Here is a 24,018-nt window from a genome sequence, read left to right as displayed (position 1 = left end):
CGGATGGGCCCGCGGGGGCCCTGCCTGGGCTCGGCGGGCCGGCGGCGGAGAGAGGCGGTCGGGCGTATCGGGAGGCGCCATGTGGCGGCGGCGGGGAGCAGCGGACACGTCCGGCCGGACGGAAATTTGTCCACCGGCGCGGAGATGATTTTTAGGGTTTCAGACGAGGGGGGTCCAGATTTTCGGGGAGAGGCCTTTATATAGGCATAGAGGGCGCTAGGAGTGTCCAAATGAGGTGCGGTTTTCGGCCACGCGATCATGATTGAACGCTCTAGATGATGGAGAAGGTTTTGGTGGGTTTTGGGCTAAATTGGAAGTGTGTTGGGCTGCAACACACACGAGGCCTTTTCGGTCCCTCGGTAAACCGTTGGAGTATCAAACGAAGTCCAAATGGCACGAAACTTGACAGGCGGTCTACCGGTAGTAAACCAAGGCCGCTTGGCAAGTCTTAGTCCAATCCGGAAATGTTTAATCCCCACACATGGAAGAAAGGTAGAAATGACCACCGGAGGAGAACGAAGCGCCGGAATGCAAAACGGACAACGGGGAAAAAGCTCGAATGCATGAGACGAACACATATGCAAATGCAATGCACATGATGACATGATATGAGATGCATGACAACGATAACAACACACGGAGACAAAGACCCGAACCCGAGAAAATAATATAACTTAACGCCGGAAATGGCAAGAGTTGGAGTACAAATTGGGAAATTCAAATCCGGGGTGTTACACTCCTTCTGCTTATTGAGGTGCTTATTGAGCTGATCGGGCATGCCGTCGAGGGATAATGACTCCAGCGCCGCCAGCTCGGCATGTTCGCTTTCGTGTCTAGGGCGCTCCTGGGATCCATCGCCTGCCCGTGAGAGATCTTTCGAGGTCTCTGCGTGGTGGCGAGCCCTCTCTTTTTTCGCAGCCTTGGTTGCTGCTCCCTTGTTACGAGTAGTTCTCGACCTAGAGCTCTGCACACCGGCCATGGCAAGGACGGACGAAGAAGCAGGACTTGCGAGGAGGAAGGCAGAGTAATTTTTGGTTAGGTAGTTCCCCTTTTTATAACCTAAGTACTAGCACTAGTACTAAAACCTGCATAGTGGGAACACATTCAGGTTTGGTACGTACTGGTAGGTGTGAGCAGGCTTGCACTTAATTGTAGCACTGGTACTTTCGAATGTGATGGGAACAAGGTAAAGATTAATTGATGGTTTTTGGTTTCGAGGCCCGAAATGGCTCCCGATGAGTTTAGTGGAACATAAATTTCAAGTAGACTGCACTGCTCAGATGCGTAAATATTATGTTACTGTGAAAAATTGGCACAAAATACGAAGGAGACCAATGGAAGTACTACTAGCAACCCATGATTTAACTACTCGCACGCGTGCAATGGAGTAGTAATGTCTTTCTTCCGCCCTCACGTCCACTCAATTTGCATGCGCTGTATTAATTGACCATCAATGAAGTGAAGGACTTTAGACGCGTCAAATTATCACATGGGGTGGATCTTGGTACAAAATTGCGTCCGCCAGTGTACCCGCGTGTGCGTGCGAGGGAATGAGTGCATGTGTGGCGTGCGTGCACATCTTCACTTCGTGCATGTACCGTCAGTGCGGCTCAGGGAGGACGAGTACATTCTTCTGGAACTAGCAGCACGTCACTATGATCAATCCACACAAGGATGTCACGACAATGCCTCCACATGTGCCACGTGCCCACGTGGCTTCATGAACTGTAAGAGAGACATTGTGTAGCGTGCCATTGTGTTTTGCACATACTCGAAGTACTAGTAAGGTACACGTGCATTGCACCGTCAGATTTTGCAACCAAATTACGAATAAATACAACACTATAGCATGTAAGCTCTGAGTCATATATGCCTGATGTAGACCTTTGTTTAATTCTTATAGTTCATCTCATTCAAAATAATTAGTTTTTATAAAAAACCTAGGGCCTCTTTGATTCATAGGATTTCCAAAACGCGGGAATAGGAAGAACATGGGATTAGAGTGGAATGTCATCTTGAATCCTATAGGATGGTATGAGTGTTCGATTGTGCATAGAAAAAAACGCAGAATTCTTTCAAAGAGGTTTGAGTGGATGGGATGTTTCCTATGAAATCTACTACAAATGAATCATATGGAAAAATTCCTATGGTTCACGAATCAAACAACCAAGATAGGAAAATTTCCTAAGGATTAGAATCCTCCAAAATTCCTTCGAGAATCCTTTGAATCAAAGAAGCCCTTAATCTATTTTATGATTCATGGAATTGTGCATTGTAAAGCATAAAGTACAAACAAAGATTGGCAATTCAACTAGAAAAAAGTTTGGGCAGTTACGATACGGAAGATTCTAGAACAAAGGAGAACCACTGTTGTTTTGAGATTTGTGCATTATGCTTAAGTTCAACCATGGAGTCTGATAGATTGTACATGTGGCAAAATCCGGTGGGGGGCTAGAAGATGGTGCGAGGGGCCGAGTGGAGGGAGACTATGAAGGAGTGCACAACTGCAAGATCAATATTTAAAGAGAGGGGGCAAGAACGTGCGATGTTGCGCGCAGTGGCGGAGCCATGAAAAATGTCCCATGAGCTAGGGGGCCAAGCATTGCTAATCCTTTACGAGGAGGGCCAATTCATCAACTTAAACCATTTTTACCAGCAATAATAATGATCACATTCATATTAGCCTCGATATATAGTGATGTTAGGGGGTAGGGCCCTTGCTGCCCCCTGTCTTGGTCATTGTGCGCACGTCTGAGAGATGAAGCGGAAGGCATGGATGATGAGAGGGGGCGTTGGATATATAATTAATATGGGTGTATTAGCTATATATGTAATCCTATATAGAGAGGTATAGATTGATCGATGTGGATGTGGGAAAGAGGGTGAGACCTCACTAGATATATAGATTGATCAGTTTATGTGGAAAACTATGAAAGACCTAGCTATATACACACACACACATAGAGGAACATCGATCGTTGCCCATGCACGTCAGAGATAAAGAATCCCCGATATGATGGAGAGGGGGATGTGTGTGTGTGCCTTCATGGTAGACCGACCTGAAGAAAAAGATTGCATGTGTGCGATGGATAATGCCGACTGGTAGTGTGTGTGCATGCATGCACGAGAGAAAGTTAGTGGTACAATTATAAAGAGAAGACCAATGTGTGGGTGTAAAAGACTAGATGAGGTCATAATCAATGTAAAGTTGAGTTCAAATATTTGAATAAGAGATCATGATGTTTGAAACCCATGCATGCATGAATATAACGCAGATCTGTGCGGTGTGGTTTGGAAACGAGCATGTTGCAATGTATACACATTGAACAAGGTCAGATTGGTTTGAATTTGAGATACCGATGGCAGACATCGTTTGGCCACATTGCATCCGTGCATGGACAAACTATTCTAATTGGAGATGATGGGTGGCTTTCGCATCACATATCTATATCTATACCCCTATATATATTATATTTTATTTTTTTATATAGTGTGCGGATAACTTTAACTTTGAAAGATGGTCGTTGGATGAGGCCAATCCAATGGTGCAGAGCTGGCAAATTTGAGCACCACTGGCCGTTGGATATCATCTAGATTCCACCAGATTTTGCCACATGTACAATCTAGAAGTCTCTATGGTTGAACTTAAGCATAATGCACAAACCTCAAAACACAAGCACTTCGTCTTTGTTCTAGAATCTTCCATATCATAATTGCCCAAATGTTTTTCTACATGATTTGTTTTTTTACTTTATGCCTTACAATGCACAATTCCATGAATCTTAAAATAGATTAGCTTTCTTATAAAAACTAGATGATTTTGAATGAAATGAACTATAAGAATTAAATGAACATCTACATCATGCATATATGACTCAAAGCTTACATGCTATAATGTGGTATTTATTCATAATTTGGTTGCCAAATCTCATGCGTGCAATGCACGTGTACCTTACTAGTCTAAATGGTGTATGTGTGTGTGTTGTGCGTGTTAGACACATTGTACGTAGTATATCATACTAGTCTAAATTGTCTTTTTTGGGTACACGTTAAGCTTGTTCTCCCGAAATTTCAAGTCGTGCCTTGTTATGCCGAAATTTCAAGCTAGCGTCTCTATCTATCGTGCTGCGAAACTCCCGCCTCTTCAACCTGCGCCTTCTTAGCCCGAAATATTTAAGATATATCTTTGTCTCGCTATGCTCCAACAACTCCCTCCATGTAAACCCACGCCTTGCTATTCCAAAATTACAACGCGTGCAAAAACTCCCACCTCCTGTGAAATCCCGACACACGAAATGCCCATGATACCCCAGAACCGAAAGAACCTCCTCAAATCGGTGGGGGTACTTTCGTAACTTACCCCACATTTCGGACAAGCGCGTCCCTAAGCCATGGTTCCCCACTCCCATCCCATCCGCCCACCCATTCGTACACCGAGGCTGGCAAAACACGTGAAGCCCCACACCCTCCTCCGTGTGCCACCCAGCCTGAGCCTCTTCCTCGACGACGTCGTCCACAGCAACACCTCGACGTCCCTCATCCACAGTACCGGATGAGGATCCATCGTCGATCTAGTCGTCCTGCCGGTTCAGCCACCCCGTCCTCCACCTCCAAGGAGCTGCCCCGACGTTCCCCTTGTCTTTTGCGCCACCTCCATTCCCACACCACCGTCTTCACCTACACCATCGGAAGAGTATCATCATCATCGTTTCCTCGGATGAAGCTGCGACCTAATCGGCGCCACCAAAGAGGTTGTACACTAATCGCCGCATTTTCTTGTTGATTCGATCTCAAGGTGCTGGCGTCGCTCGGTCCCGAGCCAACACGGCGCGGCTCCATCCACGCCGGCGTCGCCGGCCACTTCCTCCACGGTGTCGCTCCCTCAGCAGCGACGTCCACATCAGTAGGAGCTGCTGCTACTTTAGCTCTCGCTCGCGCTGCTGTTGTCCTCTTGCTCTCGGTCCCCTGCCTGGTCTGCTCTTGCTCTTGCTTGTGCTGCTGCTCTCGCTCTTTATCTTGCTTGCGATGCTGCTCCGATTTAGCTACACTTCAGTCGACTGAATCGACATTTGGGTCAGTCAATTTTCAGGGGGTGGGGGGCTCGCCGGAGTTAAGGAAGAACCAGCCACAGTGGGGAGGAGGGCTCGCCGGAGAGGTACCCCACTACCTATCTTAGGGTTCAGGGTGGGGGCGGTGGTCGTTGGCGGTGGCGTGGGGATCACCAGAGAAAAAGCTCGGCACGGGGGGGCCTATAGGGATGGCCGAGGCGGCGGTGGACCGGTGGTGGGGAGTGTTTTCGGGGCGGGCGGGGCGGCGCACCACCGACCGCGGGCGGCGGGGAGCGGCTGTTTGGCCGGTGGTGGCTGGTAGCTCAGGGGGTGGAGGTTGAAGATGAACTGCAGGCCCTTGATTTCGTATCCAACGGCTGCAAAATCGACTGACCAGAGATGAAAAAGCCAGTCGACTGACTTGTAGCCTCACCTCTAGTGTGTTCAGTTTCGACAGTAAAATTCAGTTTCGACAGTTAAGTTCAGTTTCGATAGTTAAATTTAGTTTCGACAGTTAAGTTCAGAGATGAGCGGCTGATGTATACATCTAGCACTTTGTGGTTATGTATTTTACGTCATCTATTGGAGATGCTATTAGAATTCCACTTAGGTTAACATTGTCTCTTTTGTCCTGCTTTAGCCTCGGCGTCGTACAACTCACCAAAGTTGCTCCAATGACAAAACCCTCCATCACAGCGGAGCAGTACCTCGGGCTCCATCTCCAGACGCCTAAGGTCTTCTTCCCCTCCTCCGACAGCTAAGTCAGCCGGAGCATCCTCACCGGCTAACCCAATGACGCTGAGATCGACATGGCTTCGCCAAAGAGGTTGTACACTTCTTGTGGTTTGACTTAATCTCAACATGCTTATTTGCATCATGTGATCTTCCAATTCTTGTGAACCAAACACCCAGATTGGCAGAAATCCCGTGTTTTTAAATTCTCTATTTTGCACGTGCATTCCTATCCTATTCCTGTCTATTTCCTATCCCTGCATTGTTAGAATCCTCAAATTCAAACAAGCCCTTGCACAATTACTTCTGTTACAGATATGCGTCAAAGAAAACCTTGTGTGGTTTGTCCTGCTCCTGTAGTGATGTGTTCCACCCCAGCTCAGCTGCTCCAACGATGGAAGGGTTCACCACAACAGGGATCTGCTCTCCAGACTGTGTTTCGCCGCCTCAGATCTTCTTCCCTGTCGCCGACAGCCACGACAACTGCATTACCATCATCAACTGAGCAGATGACCTTGAGGACTACACGGGTCCGCAAGAGAGGTCACACTCTTTCGTGTCTGCTTACGTTATGCATCGCTTAATATGATGACATGCTAATTTATCATCGTGTTCACCTATTAGACTCCGACTCAGGTCCAAACTTATGCTGAAACTTGAGTTTTTAAATGGTTGTGGGGTACATATTGGGGCAGCAATCAGTACTATCTATCTACTATCAGGTTAATCTCGGGTGTCTACTATGAGTTTCATGTTGGGTGCAAACAAACATTAAAGGAGCCATTATTTGTATTTTTTAACTAAAGCTATTATCTGTCTACTATCATTTGTTTTGGGTCTATCCACGGTTTGCTACCATCACTCTGGATTTGTGCATGCACTCCTTACATAATCTCACGATGTTTTATTCCTATGCATGTCAGTTATTGTACACAATGGAACTGAACATGTAGAGCAAAAGAGATGAGCCTTGTGTGGCAATAAAATTTCATGCAGACGTCGCTCCATGGTGGGCGCAAAGGCAGCCCCCCTCCACCCATTTTGTATCATAATCAAGAGGAAGATAACTGTTCTGAGGGGGATTCAGAAGCAAAAGACCACTCGTATTTACCCCATGAGGTCTTCGTTCTAACTTGGCATGCTGATGTTGGTAATATCATGCATATGGTGCCTTGCATTTCTTACTGTATACATCAAAGATGTCATCTACTTAGTTTAGACATGCTTTGTGTCAATGCCATTTGTTTAGTTTCTTTATCGTATATCTGAATCATGCAATGACATCTTGTTTAGCCGGGCATCATATATGTGAATTTTGCAATGCCACCCTGGTTAGCCAGTCATCTTATATGTGAATTATATCATGACATCATTTTTTTATTACGTGTTAAATTTGTCAACAATTTTAGTACATTCAATTACTCTTCCTGTGCATCAGCCATTCGGCATGGTCATGGAAAAATCTGGAGTGGAAACAAGGTTTTCAGAGCAGACAATGCTATGTGACGAAGCGCATGTCTTGCTGGTTACAGATAGCTCCTCAGAGGAGGATTCAGAGAAACAGATGACCAGTCCTATTCCCCCCCCCCCCGAGGTGCATGCTCTAACGTGGCAGGGTTATGATGCTCATATCATGCGTATGGTATCTTGCATTGCTATGTCATTTGCTTAGTTTAGACATGCTTTGTGTGAATGCCACTTGTTTAGTGTCTAATTACCATATGTGTGAATTATGCAATGACATCTTGTTGCAAGACATTATATATGTGAATTATGCAATGCTATCTTGTTGCAAGGCATTATATATGTGAATTATGCAATGTCATGTTGTTTAGCCAAGCGTCATATATCTAAATTATATCATGCCATCCTTTTTTTATTTCTCATTGCTTTTGTTGACAATGTATGTATATTCAACTGCTCTTCCTATGCATCAGCCATTTGAATTGGTGATGGAGAAATCTGGAGTGAAAACAAGGTCTTCAGAGCAGACAATGCTACCTGGTGAAGCAGATATCTTCCTGGTTACAGATAGCTCTTCAGAGGAGGATTCAGAGGCAGATGACCAGTCCTACTATCCCCCTGAGGTGTACGCTCAAACTTGGCAGGGTTATATTACTCATATCATGCGTATGTTGTATTGCAATGCTTAGTTTTTACATCATATACACGATATTGAATGTCATCTCCTTAGTTGACACATCATATATGCGATTGCCCTCTGCTCACTTCCTTAGTATATAAATCATATATTTGAATTATATCATGCCATGATGTTTACATACACAGCATGTATCTGAATTATAGCATGCCAACCCATTTTCTAAAGACATAATATGGTTATATCATCTCATCCTGTTCACATAGTCATCATATTTTGAATTATGTCATTCTATCCGTGAATTATATCATGCCATCATGTTTCCATCGACGGCATGTTTGTGATTTATGGCATGCCAACCACTTTAATAGACACATCGTATAGTTATATCATGTCATCCTGTTTACATAGTCATCATATTTTGAAGTAAGTCATTCTATCCTGTTTAGTTAGCCATCATACATGTGAAATTGTGTCATGCTATCTTGTTTAATTAGCCATCATATATGTGAAATTATGTCCTGCTATTCTGTTTGGTTAGACAACATAAATGTGAATTATTTCATGCCCTATTTTCTTCCCTACTATCCATTGCACCTGTCTATTTTACAATATATGTACATTCAATTACTTTTCTTGTTTATCAGTCATTTCGATTGGAGGGGGTGATGGCAGTATCTATGGGAGTAAAACACGGTCTTCAGAAAAGATCGTGCTACCTGTCGATGGAGATAGAACCACGGTTGTACTTACCCAAGAACCAGCCCCACCACACATAACCCAGACTCACGCAGATTGTACCCCTACCCAGTTGGACAGAGAACCAGCTACACCCCTTCTAACCCCAACCCCAGCAGAGAGTAACCCAGTTCCCATTGACATAGCACCGTCTCCACCAGAGAGCACCCAAACACGAGCAGTTAGTAAGGCAACTGTAGTGCCCAAAGCACGAGGACCACCACTCCGAACCCCAAGTCAATGCTTAAAGCAGAAGAAGAATTGTTCTCGGATTAGGTTCCGTAGCTATGGTTCATACTACTTTACTCTTGCATCACTGTATTTACTCATGCCAACTAATTTCAAATTTGAAAGATGCAATTGAAACTCCAATGGCGCAACAGGTATGTTTTAAACCTGTTTCTTTAACGTCTTTGCTGTTGTAACTTGCTCTATGTTGATTTCAGTTTCAATTGAATAAACGGTTATATTCTCATGCCATGCACCTTACAAGTGTTGTTATTGCTGTGTAGTTTCACACACTTATATTTTGTCTAAGTTGCTTTGTCTTAAATAGATATGATTCGAACTGTATCTATCTTGATTTGGCAACATAAACTAGAATGATATAGACCATAAAGTGACTATACTACATAGATATATGTTTGTTTCATGCTTTTATCCTGTCCACCTTACTACTGAACTGGTTTACCAAAACGAGTTTCATATACTACATTGTAAACCTGTGATGTGTTTGTTTGTTTCTCTTTTAGAATGCGGATAAAATATTGGAGAAGAGTACCCCGTTATGCAATGGTACAGGAAGTAATGTAGATAAGGTTCAAGATAGTGAGACATCCCTGTTGGTCTCCAAGAAAGCTGATAAAAACTACATTGAAGACACTGAGACAACCCTAAAGTCCTGTCTTGATGTAGTATTCGAGTTACTGGCTACTACTGCTAGCACCAGCTCTTCGAACTCGCTGCCTGAATCACTTCGGCTTCTTGAGTCTCAACTTGAAGTTGAAAGACATCGATCAGATGTTATGCGATAGGAAGCCGAAGGACTGAGGAAGTCCCTGCGGAATTCAGAAGCATAGTTTCTGGTGCAACAGCAAGTGCTGGAGGATTTAAGTGCCAAACAAGAGAAAGTTAATAAGCTTGCTAACCATCTTGCCAGCATTATAGGTACCCGGGATATTGTTTCTTGAGCTCTTCTGAAGTGGTTTCAGTTCTGGACTTGTTTTGCTATGGCGTTTATATGCTGTTTTGTTCCCTATATTTGCACTGGTGGCGAACTTTGATGCCCAATGGATGTAATATGTGTAATAGCTGTGATAGCCTAGCGTAAGTTGCTTTCCTATTTATTTCCTTATTGTCTTGTTTATTTGTTTTCTTGTAGTCAGTGCAGTTCTTTTTCCGCGGTTTGCTAGTGGCCGCAATAGCCTATTTTTTAAAACTAGGCCACATTAACCATGGGCTACATATTTACTGTAGTTAACATGGGCCTCCTACGGGCCGTAGAAACAATGGGCCTTCTAAGGGCCATAGAAACAATGGGCCTTCTACGGGGCGTAGAAACAATGGGCCTTATACGGGCCGTAGATACAATCGGCCTTCTATGAGTCGTATCATCAATGGGCCTTCTACAGGCCGTATGATCGGTTGGCCAAACATGGGCCAATAACAGACCACATTATGGCCGTAAATGGGCTAGAATTGAAATCGTCTGTTCATGAGCCGACCATAACGGGTCGTCGTTAATCGGCCGTATTTAATGACGCTATGAAAACGGCCCAACGTATTAACAGGCCACAAATGGGCCGACTATAACCACGGGCTGAATTTGGCCCACAAGCAGAAAATGACAGTAACGGGCCAAAAGTAAACGAATGCTGGAAATGAGCCCATGAATAAATGGGCCCTGAGAAGGCCGAAAGATAACATGGGCTGGAAACGGCCCAACGGTATAATGGGCCGTTAATGGGTATAAAGTGATACACTGTTCATTATGGGCCAATTTTACCACGGGCCGTTAATGGGCCGAGGGTTACTAAGGGCCTCATATGGGCCGAAAGACGTCATGGCCCATACATGGGCCTAAAGTTAAAACGGGCTGGAATTATATTGGACGGCCCAGATGACGCTACTGGGCCTAATTTGGATAGGCTGTAAACGGGCTGTAAATGGGCTATATGCGAACAGGCCGTTAACAGGCTTGCCATGGGCTAGCTCGCCACCTTTTGACCAAGTCAAACGGGCCGGCCTTTTCACAGGAATGGGCCTATGTTGGGCCGTGCCACGTGTCGACGTATCATAGGTGCTTTGGGTCCAATGAGTGGATGACATCTGTCCCAGCGGCGAGCCAACACGTGTTCCCTCCAGCCAATGATGAATTTATACATGGAAAATCCCCATTGGTCGGGGCTGTTAACGGGTTATCGGATCCAAAACCAGACCCGATAGCTTAACGGCGTTCCGTTACGGTGGATGCCATGTGTCAGTCACCCTTGATGAAAGCACTTCTGTGACGCGCGATTTATCGCCATGGAAGTGGACACTTCCATGATGATAATTTTGGTAATGTCATGGAACACTTCTACGACAGCACATGTATGACTATCTTGATTCCGTCATCAATTTTTCATGGATGTACATGCATGACAGAAAACGTGACCTACTGTGACAAACACATATCATCACTGAAGTGTATGTTTTTGTAGTGAACACTCCACCACTACAAGAGGATCTCGTCCCGAGATCTAAGGATGGCACCGGAGAAAAACGGAAGAGGAAGTGAAGAGGTAAAACTAAGTTGCTTCTTGGACAAACGAGTGAAACCACGAGCCTTGAGAGGTTGTACAAATTGAAAGAAAGAATAGAACAAAGATGAACAAAGTTGAAAACACCCCGTTAGAAAAGAGGAACAAGGAACATTACGGGAACCTTGTAGGTTGAAAGACATAAGAAAAGGGTTACAATGGATAAGAAGTACATGCAAGCACTCCGGTTGAAACGAGATGTACAAGGAACAATAAAGATCAATTACGACAACATTCCGGTTGAGAATGGAAGGCATAGAATATGAACTTGGCAAAATGAAAGCACTTGGATGAGACTCCGGTTAGACGAGGAATGATAGACAAAACACTCCGGTTAAAACAAGATAGAGAAGGAATAAGAATGGTATAATTTGGACAGCACTCCAACTGAAACATGGAAGGAATTACCAAGAAGTTGAGAAGATGGGATGATACTTGGTGAAATCAACAACACACTGCCTCCGGGACTATTGAAAAATGGCACAAGGGGTAAGAAAGATTTCAGAAAACACTCCGGTTGAGAAGGGAGGCAAAAACTTGATAAGATGAGAGAATTTGAATGGAGGACACGACACTCCAGTTGAATGGATAAGCACGAAAAGAACACGATCCTCACAATTCGAGATGATGAGTGAAGAGAGCAACATCACAAAGCCTCCGGAAGAAAAGAATAGAAGATAACTCATTGGAATAAAAGAATGTAGAAGAAAATGCCAACTTCTGCCACAAATGAGCTTGGAGAGCACCCTTCCAAGATGGCTATAACGGAATTGTTGGAAAACCAACAACGAAACGAATAATCTTATAGTGGGATTATGAAAAAAACTTCTCAAAATTTGAGGTGAAATTATGCCACTAGCGGAAACAATAGATTGAATTGACATGAACAAGGAGACGAGAAACTTATTTCATCTGGAGGATAGATGAAGAACCTGGGTCATTTATGAGCACCATAAATAGCAAAAATCCTTAGGGAAAGCTTTAGGTGAAATATAACCCAAGATAACTCCAACGAAGAGATTGATGGATTGAGAAGAGCTCATGCTCGAAGAAATTGATGGGTTTAACTATCTCATTCTTGGCAACTGTTGAAACATGACACACGAAGGGAAATTGTCAAGAGTGACATAACACCACCTCAAAGGATAAGGTAGAAAGAATTGCACTATGAAATGCAAGAAGAAGAATACTTGAACTCCTTAGAACAAAACTTGTGTTGAACATCATGTTTATTTTAGAGTATAGCTTGGCGGATCATAACTCTGAGAGAGATCTTGAAAAACAAATGAAGAATGAAAAGAATCCTTGACGAAGCACCATGTAGAGCCTTCGTGAGGACTCTGGTAATAAGGAATGATCAAACGAAAGGAAAGCTGAAAGAACTCCAATAATAAAAGGATGATAGAAAGAAAGAGAAGTAGAAAACATAAGGTGAATCCTTGCAATGATTTAGATGAATCTCCAGAATAAGGAATTAATCACTTGGTTGAAACAAGAATAAGGATTACATTATGCTTATCCTTCATCAATTAAATTGATGACACACAATGGATTTGGCATACTACTTATTCCTCTTGAAAAAGGATTGAGGAGAGATATAGCGCAAACTTGAGAAGGTCTTCAACGAATCACCGGTCGGGTTTGGGAAGAACAAATGAATTAGTGTGAGAACATAGAAGGAGGAATCTTGAACAAACCACCGTAAGAATTAAAAATGAACGAAGAAAAGATAAAGAAACACCGGGAAGAATTAGAGAACGAATGAACATACTTGAGAGAATTTAGATACAAGTGAACGAAGAGATCCCGAGCTGATTAGACAATACTTGAATGATGCACCGGTATGATTTGGAGAACGAGAGCTGAAAGCTTGAATGAATAATTCTGAGATGATGGGCTCCGGAGAATCAATCTGAAAAGACTCTTGAGTTGATCCATATGGGTGAAAAGAATTCTCACAATCGAAAATAATTGTGAGGATGGCACGAAGCTAGAACCATGAATCTTGAGAGAACGGTTATGATTTGGAGGAAACTCTATTTCAGTTTTCAAATGCAGAGAATGACGATAAGAAACACCACCATGAATTGTTGAGATACTCCGGGATGAATATTAGAAAGGTTGAACCGACGATGAAAAGAATTTGAAAGATCTTGGAGCAAGACATTTGACTGATGACAAATCATTCTTACGTCAAACTTTGAAATGAATTTGAGAATAACTCCGAGAAAATAGAAGAGTTGGGTAAGATCCTGGAAAAATACCTGTGGGTTAGGGCCCACTCAAAAGATACACCGTTGAACGATCTAAAAGAGAGATTGCACCGGTTGATTTAAATGGCTTGAATGAGGTAACAACCTTGAAATAGGTTGAATGGATCTTGAATGAAAAGACGGGCCTTCTAAGATATCTTTAGCACTCCCGAGCAAATGAATAGCGAGAAGTGAAAGATTAAGAGGTGCGCCGGCAGGATAAAACATTTGAAACAAGGAAAAGGATATGATCAACAAAGCTTTAATTGAATCCACCGGAGAAGAAAACGAGTGAAGAGTGACGAACTTGAAGATCCCTTAGCATCTTCATAAGAAACACCGAGTAAAACATTGAAAGAAAAGACTGAAGAGACTTCTCACAAATAAAAGGATACATGATTAAGAAATCTGAATCCTTGAAGAAAAATGGTGGGAGGGAGGGAAAAACAAAGACAACTTGGGACGGATGAAACAAACACCGATGAGAAAACTGAGATTGGATCTTGCAAATGGGAAAAATGATAAGATCATCTTGAAGAGAATCACACCGGTTGGAAATAGAATTTAGATGACAATCTCGATAAATAAGAAGGGTTAGTATTCACATAGGAATATGAGAACACCGCTTAGGAAAGGTATGGAATCAACACTTGACTTCTAAGCAACTCAAATACAACAAACCAAAACAAAACAAAGTATTTGGTTTGCAGGATAAGCCGGAAACAAACAGATGATAGATCCCGTATCGTATCATGTGTCTGTTGGAAAGATATTCTAGGAGCTACTTGAATTCCCACTTATAAACTCCTAAAACTTTCTGGTTATGCAATCAGGTGTTGGGGATACAGGGGAAGCATAATATCTCACCCAAACTAACAATTCCTACATCCAGCTGTATCCATCCTTCAACACATAACGAAGAAACCTTCGGAAATCATGTACCTCAACCTTCAAAAAGCATCCATTATACGAGTTATGGCAATACTCCCGAACTCCCGCCCCAGTACTGGGTGGCGTCGAGGTTATCTCACCAACAACTGGATAAAAGAGATTTTTTATGTCGGCGAAATTCAGGTATTCCATAACTGCAACAATAAAATTGTGACGACAACACCTCAGAGCTCAACTCCCCGGACACTACCACAACCCCTAAATGTCAGGAGGCACCAAGAACAATGTTCTCGTCACAATACTATCGGAACGATTCCAAGATACCCACGTGATCCTAAAAAAATCGTGAAATTTGAGGAGAGGAGAGTCAGAACTTCTACGTCAGGAGGCCTCACCAGAGCGACAAAGGGACTTAGGAGTAAAAAGAATCCTACTCTCCGATATATATAATCCTAAGACTCAAAACATTTTGTTCTAGACTCAACAACGTCAGCGATTCGATCAAGCAGGGGGCTCCTAAGTCGGGGATGGCTCTGATTACCAACTTGTAACACCCACGATGCGGCTATATCTCCCATGTGTTGAGGCACGACTTAGAGGCATAACCGCATGGTGGTTTTGTCACAAGTGGGGTAATCTTCACACAATCCCATGTTCTGAATAAGAAGGGATAAGGAGTGGGCTTACAATTGCCACTTCACACAAATAACAAGTTAAACATACATCATCCAGAGTACAATCAAGGTCCGACTACGGAACCAAAATAAAAGAAGACAACCCCAAATGCTAGATCCCCGATCGTCCCAACTAGGCTCCACTACTGCTCAACCGGAAAAGACACAAAACAACGATCAAGATCTTCATTAAACTCCCACTTGAGCTCGGTTGCGCCACCTGCACTGGTATCATCGGCACCTGCAACTGTTGGAAGTATCTGTGAGTCACGAGGACTCAGCAATCTCACACCCGCAAGATCAAGACTATTTAAGCATATGGGTAGCGTAAGGTAATGAGGTGGAGCCGCAGCAAGCACTAAGCATATATGGTGGCTAACATATGCAAATAAGAGCGAGAAGAGAAGTAACGCAATGGTCGAGAAGCTAGAAGTGATCAAGAAGTGATCCTGAAACTACTTACGTTCAAGCATAACACAAGAACCGTGTTCACTTCCCGGACTCCTCCGAGAAAAGACCATCACGGCTACGCACGCAGTTGATGCATTTTAATTAAGTTAAGTGTCAAGTTCTCTAGAACTGGACATTAACAAATTCCCATCTGCCACATCACCACGGGCACGGCTTTCGAAAGTTCAAACCCAGCAGGGGTGTCCCAACTTAGCCCATCACAATCTCTCATGGTCAACGAAGTATATTCCTTCTCCCAGAAAGATCCGATCAGACTCGGAATCCCGGTTACAAGACATTTCGACAATGGTAAAACAAGACCAGGAAAGCCGCCCGATGTGCCAACAAATCCCGATAGGAGTCGCACGTATATCGTTCTTAGGGCACACCGGATGGGCAAGACATCGGGTTGGCATAGACCCTGTTGCCCAGGGGGCGCCGGACATTGCCCAGGTTAGACCAACACTCAAAGGAGCACTCGCCCAGGGGGTAAATAAAGATGACCCTCGGGCTCCGGAAACCCAAGGGAAAAGGCTTAGGTTGTTAGGAAAATGTAAAACCAAGGTTGGGCCTTGCTGGAGGAGTTTTATTCAAAACAAATTGTCAAGGGGATCCCATAACACCCAACCGTGTAAGGAACGCAAAATCAAGGAACATAGCACCGGTATGACAGAAACTATGGAGGCAAGAATGAAACAAAACACCAGGCAAAAGGTCGAGCCTTCCACCCTTTACCAAGTATATAGATGCATTAATTAAATAATAGATATTGTGATATCCCAACCTATCCATGTTCCAACATGGAACAAACTTCAGCTTCACCTGCAACTAACAACGCTATAAGAGGGGCTGAGCAAAAGTGGTAACATAGCCAAACAACGGTTTGCTAGGAAGGTGGGTTAGAGGCTTGACATGGCAATATGGGAGGAATAATATAACAAGTGGTAGGTAGCGCGACATAGAGGTAGAGCGAACAACTAGCAAGCAAAGATAAAAGTGATTTCGAGGGTATGGTCATCTTGTCTGAGATCCCGCAAGGAAGAAGAACGAGTCCATTAAGAAGACAAGCGGACGTAGTCGAACGAATCCTCACAACTCCAGAACGAAACCGAAGCTAACGAGAGAAGCAACCCAGAAAGAACCAAGCAACATAGTAAACAACCATCACATAAACATGGCATGATACACAACCAAGTATGATGCATGTCCGGTTTAAAGAGGCATGGCATGGCAAAGTGCACAAACAATTCTACAAATTAAGTGGAGCTCAATATGCAACGAGTTGCATATTGATGACACACCACATTCAATCATTTAGTTCACTCTCGTTTATGCCCAACAATATTAAATGTTGTTAAACATGGCAAGAGGTGAAGCATAATAAAACTACCTATCTAGGCAAGTTTAAATGAGGCTGGAACAACAAACAACAATTCCGGAAAATCCCCATATGCATATTAAGAATTTGGTACTGTTCTGCCCTAAACCATATTTTAGAGTTGTTAAACATGCAAAGTAAGTACACCATGTTAAACTAGGCATTTTTCTACCCCATTTACATATAAAGTTTATTTAAAATGGAGCTACGGTTATTTAGTTATGAAATAAAACACTTTAGCATGGCATTTGAGAAAATTAATGCAAACAGCAATTTAAACATTTTAAACATGGTTGAAAGTTGGATATAATGAAACTAGACAAAATTCTAAGCATTTTTCATATATAAAACATTTTAATATGATGCACGGTTGATGAGTTATTAAATGCATGAATACCAGGTTTTTTTGTAAAACGGGTTTTCTCTGGATAAAAGCTAAATTCGCCAGCAGGAAAAAAACATAAGCGGGCCGAAACTGAGATCTGGCCCAGGCGCAGGGAGATTCCTCACATTGGGCCTTGAGGTCTTGGAGAGGAGGCCCCGGTGGGGTGCTGGAGATGGCGAGGCTGGATGAGGCCCACACTCGTCTACCTGCGCTCAAAGACAGGAGGCGAAGCAGGCAGGGCTTGGCGCAGTGGCTTCAGACGAACCAAGGCATGGTAGCGGCAGGTCTTGGCGAGGACACCGGCGGCGGCGAGCTTGTGGGCACGCAGAGGGAGGTTGAAGATGACGGGCTAGCGCCGGATCTGGACGGACGCGAAGCAGGGCGTGGCCAAAGCGAGGCGAGGCGAACGAGCTGCTGCTCGCTACTGAAGAAAAAAGGCAGCAGCAAGGGTTCATGGTGATGCAAAAGACGGTCGGCGCGGCAACGGGGCTCTGGTGGGATGGCAGGGATGGAGCGGACGTGCAGATCCAGCCCTATAGGGAGTCGGTCTGACCAGAGGCGAGGCGAGGCGTGGAACGAGGTGGTGATGGAGCTTCGGGTTCAGGAAGCTATGGCGGGGAGGCGCTCCGGCGAGGCAGGCGATGGCCGGAGGTCGGGCGTGCGAGTGGAGAGGTGGCGAGGTGACAAGCGGGAGGAGGCGATTAACGCTCGAACGAGGGGCTCCTGGCTCGAGGACAATGAGCGCGGGGCGCGGCTACGCGAGGAGGCTCTGGAGGACGGCGAGGTTTTGCGCGAGGGGAGGAGTGTGTGGTATCGGGCGCCTGGTTGCCGATGTAGAGGAGCAGGACGACGTAGCTCAGCTGCTGGTCCATGCGAGATGGAGTGGGCTGGACGAGGAGGAGGATGCAGCCTCAGACGCTCATGGGCGCAGGGGCGCGCGAAGCAGTTCCTACTATAGCTCGACGTCGGGATTTGCCGGGGCGGACAGCGCTCCGGAGGCTGGCGCAGGCCGGTGCTGCTTCCGATCCATCCTGGATCGAGGCATGGGAGGAGGGAACGAGGCGCTCAGGCCTTGCGGGATAGTTGGATCCAGGGCCTCGGTGGGATGAACTGGGAGGACGAGGGCCATTCGATCTGGATTGGACGGTCCAGATCGATGGTGGGGAGCTACACGGGTTGGTTGGCTGGAAGTGGCTGCGCGAGAGGATTGGGAAGATGGGATTTGGAGGGATCCCGAGGTGGGAGGCGGCGGCGCGACCGGACAGGCTCCCTAGGTTTTAGGGTTGGTCTAGTTTAGGTAGGTTTTCATCTGGTATAAATAGCATGTAGGAATTGGGTAGGGGCTATCTAGCCCCTCCGATCATAATCGGACAGACGAAAAAAATAGGCTAGGGAGTCCAATGAATAAAATGAGGATGTTTTAGGGATGCTAGGAAATGATCTGAATGCAACGGTGATGACTGAGCGGTTCGGGTTCGGGGCAGTTTCGGACACATGCGAGGGGTCAATGTACTGTGCAAAGAGGGGTTAGGCAGACGAGGTCAACTGTGTGGTTGGACTAAGAATCGTCAAGGAAGACAAATGGTTTGACAACAGGTCAACGGACATGAGGAGAGAAGAGAAGCATAGGCCCGGCGGCAGTTTCGGAGACCAAAAATGTCTGACGTTTGACCGACTATATTGTCGCTATAGTTATCCGTTGGGGCATCAAATGGACTCCGAACACGGTGAAATTTGACAAGCAGTCTACCTACACTATAATAAGACCGCAAGCCAACTTTCACCCCATTTCGAGAACACTTTCCGGCCACTTATAAAATAATATTTCGGAGGTGCCGCGGGCGCGTGCAAGTGTGTCTGGGCTCAGAACAGACAACGGACGGAACTGGGGGAACCCGGACGGATGCAAGTTTTGAAAACATGATGATGCAATGCACATGATGACATGGCAAGATGCAACACGCAAGCGAATGACAAGGCAACAACAGTAAAAAACTAGAAGACACCTGGCGCATCGGACTCGGGGCGTCACAAAAGGGCGCCCCTCCCCTATCCAATTCGGATTGGGCTTGGGGGGCGCGCCCCCCTAAGCTCCCTTCTCCTCTCTCCCACTATGGCCCAATAAGGCCCATATACTTCCCGGGGGGGTTCCGGTAACCTCCCGGTACTCCGGTATATGCCCGAACTCACCCGGAACCATTCCGATGTCCAAACATAGGCTTCCAATATATCGATCTTTAGGTCTCGACCATTCCGAGACTCCTCATCATGTCTGTGATCATATCCAGGACTCTGAACTACCTTCGGTATATCAAAACACATAAACTCATAATACCGATCGTCACCAAATGTTAAGCGTGCGGACCCTACGGGTTCAAGAACTATGTAGACATGACTGAGACTAATCTCCAGTCAATAACCAATAGCGGAACCTAGATGCTCATATTGGTTCCTACATATTCTACGAAGATCTTTATCGGTCAAACCGCATAACAATATACGGTGTTCCCTTTGTCATCGGTATGTTACTTGCCTGAGATTCGATCGTCGGTATCTCAATACCTAGTTCAATCTCGTTACTGGCAAGTCTCTTTACTCGTTTTGTAATGCTACATCTCGTAACTAACTCATTAGTTACATTGATTGCAAGGCTTATAGTGGTGTGCATTACCAAGAGGGCCCAGAGATACCTCTCCGATACACGGAGTGACAAATCCTAATCTCGATCTATGCCAACTCAACAAACACCATCGGAGACACCTGTAGAGCATCTTTATAGTCACCCAAATACGTTGTGATGTTTGATAGCACACTAAGTGTTCCTCCGGTATTCGGGAGTGGCATAATATCATAGTCATAGGAACATGTATAAGTTATGGAGAAAGCAATAGTAGTAAACTAAACGGTCATCGTGCTAAGCTAACGGATGGGTCAAGTCAATCATATCATTCTCTAATGATGTGATCCCGCTAATCAAATGAGAACTCATGTCTATGGTTAGGAAACATAACCATCTTTGATTAACAAGCTAGTCAAGTAGAGGCATACTAGTGACACTTTGTTTGTCTATGTATTCACACATGTACTAAGTTTCCGGTTAATACAATTCTAGCATGAATAATAAACATTTATCATTATATAAGGAAATATAAATAACAACTTTATTATTGCCTCTAGGGCATATTTCCTTCAGTAGCACGGGTAAACCAACGCTACTGCTAACCTCTAGCTATAGCGACGTAGCAGTAGCGCGGTGTTGTATATCGCACACGCTACTGCTAGGCCAAAAACCAGTGCTAGTGCTAGGCTTTTCCCTAGTAGTGTATGTTGTATATCGCACACACCTTCATCTGGCTGCATGTTTCTTTTGTTTTGCCTCATCGCAAACAGTTCATTCAACTGAACCGTATGCCCCTCATTGCACATGCAACTAAAATATGAACCGTGTTTGATGTATCCTTCATCGCGAATGTTTTGCATGTTTTTTGATAGTTATTTCACATCATCGTTTGCGATTAATGCATTGCACATAGTTTCATCGAAGGGTCTCTGATCGTAGTGTCACGTTAGCAGCATCTTGCAGTAGTATGTATGTGTATGTCTTTAATGACTACTGCTTTGTACAAACTGCGCCTTTGTTCATTGTTCAAGTTACATCATTAATGACTCCATACACCAGTTCCACCCCTTGTTAAATTACCCCTGATGTTTTTAGCAGGATGGCTGACAATCCTCCATCTCCACCCTATATAGCCGCAATGATGCAGCAATTTGAGCTGAATCATCAGTTCATGATTGGAGTCATGGCCTAGTTTCCAAACCAGAATGCTGATCAAGAGCCTGCCCCAATAACACTGCAAAAATTCACGCGCCTCAACACGTCCATTTTTCGCAACTCCACCAATCCAATGGATGTTTATGATTAGCTTCGTGACATCCTGTTTGAGATGGAGTCAACTAATGTTGCACCTGCTAGTTACGTCACCTTTGCGACATTTCACTTGAAGGGTCCAGCTGCTCAATGGTGGGAAAGCCACAGGGGTTTGCTTCCTGCAGAGACTGTAACCACTTGGCAGGAATTTCAGTCAGCCTTCCGTGCACGGCACATTCCTCAAGGTATGGTGGACCAGAAGAAGGAGTTCCGCAAACTCTCACATGGCACAATGACTGTGGATGAATATCAGAGGAAATTCCTTGAATTATCCCGCTATGCTGCGGATGACGTCTACACTAACACTCGCAAGCAGGAGAAATTTTGTGAAGGATCGCGTCCTGATATAAAGCTCGCATTTGTTGTTCATGATTGCGCAGACTTTGCGATGCTAGTCAGCCAAGTTTTTCGAGCTGAAACTGGTCTGACTAAATACTAGGAGTCGCTCAAGCATACTCATGATGTTGGCCCATCCCCGAGTCATCCTTCTTAGAAACATCGAGTCTGGATCCCGCACAATGTTTATCACCGACCTAATCCAACACCAAAGCCGTCTTATGTTACACCTCATCTTCCTCTGCCGCCGAGACAGCTAATGATTTAGGGTGGATAGTCCAATGTTGTGGCTCCTCCCCATAATGATGGCTTATGCCACAAGTGTGGACATCCAGGACACCTTGCTCTCAACTATCGCCAGGATCAGCAAAATGCACCACGTTCTACTGTGGGTCATAAGAAGAACCATCGAAGCTATCGTTCAAGAAACAGAATACCCAACCGTATGTTGTTGCACTCGGCCATGCCAACCACGTCAATGTTGATAAGGCTCAGAAGGAACCGACTGTCATGATGGGAACCCTCCTTGTTAACTCAGTGCCAGCGTATATTCCTTTTTATTCAGGAGCATCGATTTCCTTCATATCTGAGGCATTTGCACGCGAGCAAGACTTATCATTCGAAAACGTGTACCCTCCGCTGGTGGCTAGCTCTCCAGGATCCAGGTGTGATACATCGATGGTATCCTACAACAACCACATTGTAATTGGAGGATTGGTGTTAATTTCTTCACTCATGGCCCTCCGGGTTTCTACCATAAATGTCATTCTCGGTATGGATTGGCTGAAAGCACATAATGCTTTCCTCGACTATGATGCTAATAAAGTCCAACTTACACATCCTTCTGGCTAGACAATCCAATACTTAGCCCGAGCAGCTTAGGATGCCAGGAACCAGATGTATGCACTAAATGCATTGAATGCTTCACCTCTTTAGGGAATAGAGGACATTCCAGTCATTCATGAATTCGAAGATGTCTTTCCAGAGGAACTTCTAGGAATACCCCCTGCTATAGCTGTTGAATTTGTCATAGACTTGAAACCAGGCACTACTCCTATAGCCAAGCGACCATACAAGATGCCGCCGCTTGAACTCCTTGAGCTTAAGGAGGAAATTGGCACTTCACTTTGTTAGGGATTTATCCGTCCAAGTTCCTCTTCTTGGGGAGCACCTTATCTCTTTGTCAAGAAGAAGGATGGAACTAATCGTTTGGTCCAAGATTACCATCTTATCAACCAGGCAACAATTCAGAACAAGTGTCCGCTTCCTAGAAACAGCGATCTGTATGATCAACTTGTTGGTTCCTCAGTATTCTCTAAACTTGATTTGAGGTTGGGTTACCACCAGATTCGGGTTCGTGAAGAGGATATTCCCAAGACCACGTTCGTGACTCGGTATGGTTCATACGAGTACACCGTCCTATTATTTGGTTTAACCAATGCTCGAGCAACATTCTCTCGTATGATGAACTCTATATTCATGGAATACCTCGACAAGTATGTCATGGTTTTATCTGGATGATATCCTGGTGTACTCCAAGAACAAAGAAGAACATGTTGAACATCTTCGACTTGTTCGGGAAAACCTTCAAGAGCATCAACTATATACCAAGCATTCCAAGTGTGAGTTATGGTTACCCGAAGTAACCTACCTTGGGCATGTTATCTAAAAGGATGGTATTGCTGTCAACCCAGAGCGATTTTAGGCTATTCTCGACTAGACTCCTCCGAAGAATGTCAAACAAGTCAGAAGTTTCTCGGACTCGCCAGCTACTGCTGTTGATTTGTCGAGAACTTCTCCAAGATAGCCAAGCCCCTAACTAGGCTGCTTCACAAGGGCGCCAAGTTCGAATGAACAGAAAAGTGTCAGGAAAGTTTCCAGTCACTTAAAGATAAGCTGACTTCTGCCCCAGTGCTTGCTCCTCCAGATACTAAGAAGGATTTTGTCATTTACTATGATGCTTCACGTGAAGGATTAGGTTGTGTCCTAATGCAAGAGCGCAAAATGATTGCCTATGCCTCTCGTCAATTGCGCCCTCACGAAGAGAACTACCCAGTTCATGACCTCGAGCTTACTGCTCTCATATATGCACTGAAACAGTGGCACATTACCTTCTTCGTAATAGTTGCAAGATCTTCACCGACCACCAAAGTATGAAGTACCTGTTTACCCAGCCAGACATGAACCTCCATCAACAGAGATGGATGGAGACCATAGCATATTTTGACTTGGTATTTCCTATACCCCAGGCAAGGCTAATGTAATGGCCGATGCCTTGAGCCGCAAGTCCTACTGCACCTA

This window comes from Triticum aestivum, chromosome 7A, assembly GCF_018294505.1.
Source record: "Triticum aestivum cultivar Chinese Spring chromosome 7A, IWGSC CS RefSeq v2.1, whole genome shotgun sequence".
NCBI classification, from domain to species: domain Eukaryota; kingdom Viridiplantae; phylum Streptophyta; class Magnoliopsida; order Poales; family Poaceae; genus Triticum; species Triticum aestivum.
Note: the sequence above shows the minus strand (reverse complement) of the source record.